Source organism: Aphanomyces invadans (assembly GCF_000520115.1).
Source record: "Aphanomyces invadans strain NJM9701 unplaced genomic scaffold supercont1.24, whole genome shotgun sequence".
In the NCBI taxonomy this organism is placed as follows: Eukaryota; Oomycota; class Saprolegniomycetes; order Saprolegniales; family Verrucalvaceae; genus Aphanomyces; species Aphanomyces invadans.
In genome coordinates, this window is record NW_008580169.1 from 1,090,902 (window position 1) to 1,094,692 (window position 3,791).

Genomic DNA, 3,791 nt, shown 5'->3' on the forward strand with positions numbered 1-3,791 from the left:
ACGCGTGATGGTGAGCTTGAGCGCAACTCTGGTCATGGCGCCGTGCATTAACTTTCCCTTGTTGAAGAAGGGTTGCAGTTGACGGATTATTTCTACTTTCGTGGCAATGGAGAGCTCTCGAGGTGTGCGTGCGGGTTGATCTCCATTGCGGTAATTTTGAAAATGTTTTATTTTGAGTAAATGTGTACTTTTATTTGACTGGTTGTTACGCGATGTCGATTTCGAGCGCCATAACGACGTCGAAGGAGAAATCCTCAAAATCGTCAAGCCTAGGAAGCTTCCATTGCGGCTAGTTGGTGTGAGCACGGGGGTTGAAAAAGGGGAATGAGTGAATCAACGGGGATTGTTTTTGTTTTATACCTTAGTTGTATTGGTTGGTTGGTGCAATTGCTTGTGATGCCTGCTCAAACCCAGGGACTTTTTACTGAGGTCTTAGTGTGCACAGGACTATTTTTTCCTTTTTCCGGATTGATATTTTGTAGGCGAACGAGATTTGGCTTCCACCTCCACACATGCACTTAAAACTTTTAAATCTACTTCTGGGGGCAATACTGAAGAAGTGTTCCATCCTCGCCCCCAACATCGAAGACATTGCCGCATGAACTGCAATGCTCTTTCGATGCCTCCTTGGCCTGCAACGGAGTACATATTAGCAGATTCTATCGTGAAGGGCGGAAACATCCTGACGGTCGAGGCATATATGCTGATGTTCCCCGTTGAGTTCTCAACACATTTTGACAATGTCGTGGTATCCCAAACATTATGCTTGAAGGGCGGTGCAGATATCATGCTACTTCGGAAACTTTGTCCTAACCACGGACAATGCAATGGAACTCGCCAAATTGTGACGGCACTGATGCCAACATCATCCCAGCCAAAATAATGGCAGGCGGGGTAGTAAAGAAGATTATGATATAGAGGTGGTCGGCATTTGTAGGGGTTCACAATACCTGCAACTTGTCAATTTCAGCCAAGAGTTTTGTAGTTTCGTGCTGTAGTGTGTCAATCACGGCAGGCTGATGCATGATTTGTCAGTATGTCCCCCATTCAAATGAGTTGTCTCGTGGTGACGAGGATATTGGGACTCGTGTGACCGCGCATGGACGACCGTCTTATGTTTGATGCGGAAGCATAACACAACTCTTCCCATAGGCTATTGAAGCCTTCATCCAGGACGGTGTGCAGGTTGACAAATGCGACTGGGTTCACTCCGTCAGGGAGACCCTGCTGCGCAGGGATCGACAAGATGCGGTGCATGTCGACTTTAAATTAGACTACAGGGGGGTCATCGTTGCTGCGTCGAAATTTGCCACTTGCTGTTGGGATTGGAAAATTCCCAAGTACCACGAAGTCGTAGAGAGCATATCGCATCTGCGTCTCAGAGGTACTGACTTTCAACAGCAAAATGTACTGAATCCCGGCATAATTGCATCATCATTCGGCATTTCTTGTCAGGGCGGCCCAAGATTGTATTCTGCCTACGTCAATTGACAGTGTCACCCAATCCACAATGGCACGAGGTGAAGGTGGCGCACGATTGTTGGGTGTAGATCCCATCGGCCCAAAAGTCGCATCGGCCTCCTTCCTCGGGAGCGCAGCACTTTTTGCTGTCATCCGTCGAGCCTCCTTTGGCAATTTCGTGTAGAGAAATTTGAACTCGAGATAGCCAGCAATGACTAAGAAAGTTTGAATAATTGTCCGGCGTAATTGGCGCAATAAATCGTAGTGAAAAATTGACTTAACCATCGATAACCCAAGTTGTCCATGTCAAAAGTTTTCCTACGATTTAAAAAAAATTGGTGCCAAACATTGAATACATGCCCGATTTAATCGCGATAAATCACAACATGATTGCGCTGAAGACTCCATTGCTTCGTTGTGTGCTATGGTGGCGAATACAAGTGATGAACGATATATATATAATCCTGGAAAGAAGCACCACTCATATGAATTGCGAGATTTCGGGGTTTTGGGGTTTCTTGTTGTTACAAGCCACATTGATGGGCTGACCCTTGGAAAATTGCAAAAAATTAGGGCCTCAGTAAAGCAACCGTTCAGTGGATAGTTAAAGGCCGCAAAAACCATAGAACATCTGCAACTCGACCCCGCTCTGGTCGCCCACGTGTTACTACAGAACACGAGGACCGAATTATTGTCCGCTCGGTTCAACAAATTCGACGTATAAGTGCCGCTTTTTGCGTGAAACGTTTCAAGGCATTCACAAAAACGTTGTTTCGAAATCTACAATACGCCGGCGTATTTAGAAAAGGAAACCCCGAAACCCTCGTCACAAGCTGTTTCTTTCAAAAGGGAAAAATGCGGTTGGCGTGTGCATTGAAGTACAAAATTTCACAATTGACGACTGAAAACGAGTTATTTGGACTGACGAGAGTCCATTTAACTTGACTGGATCGAATCGGCGTGTGTATGTTTGGCGCCGACCTGGGGAAGAGATTTCCGACGAGTGTCTTGTGCCCTCGTGCAAAAGTGGCCGCCAAAGTATTATGATGTGGGGAGCTATTGGCTTGATAAACACTGGTTCATTGGTGACATTGGAAGTAAAAATTAATTCGACCGTGTACCTTTTGGAAGAGCAATTAACCGAAAATTTTGTCCGGTTGGACCTGCTTATCAACGTTATCTTCCAACAAGACAAGGCTCCAATGTACACTGCCAAAAGGATCGACGCATTTCAATGAAAATGCTATTGAAAACAACTCCCCTCAAAGCTCTGACCTGACCCCCATCGAGCATGTATGAGAGTGAATTAAGTGGAGGATTCTTTCAAATCCTGGATTTGACCTGCTAACATTTTCGGTGTAAACGAAATACTTCATTTTTCGAATATCTTGCTCATCTCCCATAGAATGAATTACTTAACCAGATATACATCCATTTGATATACCAGAAGCTGAATCAGTTTCTGATTATAATGTTGAATATTCTAGAGCAAGTTGTACAGCATTTTATTCAATAGCGTCTATTTAACTCTATTTTTATTCAGATTTTCAGGGTTTCGGGTCGAGGGCGCCGTTGTGAACACCAAAGACAAGTAGACGTTTGTCGGGGCCTTGGGGACGAGTGGGCAACTCCGGGAGAAGACACGAACGAAGGAGGTGTGGATCCGAAGGGATGAATTCCGAAATAAGCCACTGGGACGGACGGAAAGCAACGCCCACCTTGTCTTCGAGTGAGATGGTGAATTCTTCAATCCAATCGGTCACGGTACTTCGATGTTCGACATAAAACAATCATTGCATTCAGAAATTTATGATTTCAAGAGGTAATAAAATTCTACACAAACAAAGCGACCAAGAACCGCACTCAAGAATGTTTAAGCAACCGATTTAAGAGGTTATAAGCACTCAGCGATGTAAAAAGGCATAGTTTTAACTGATACGGCATAGTTTTAACTGATGCGATAGATCGGGCTACAGCGTAAGCGTTTGACGCAATAGCGCAGTGGTGAACCACGTTGTGTGTCTTCAGTGTGCCGCAGGTTCTCCGGGTGTAGGGAGGGTGCGACGGCGATCCACTGCGACAAAGGAAACAACTTGAGTCCAAAGGGGTGAATTAGAAAATTAAACAAACTACGGGAGTGAAGCGACCCCTGATTCAAATTGTGATGGAGGACGCGCGCACCCAGATTGCATACTAAATGCAGCATTTTGGTTTTTCCGACCACGGTCAAATTGCCACCGCAGTCGGATAGACCGTTCGAAGTACAAAGCCTTATCCAGCATCATTTCCGAAGAAAGGCGACGTGGAGTAGGGCAGAAAGTAAGACCGAG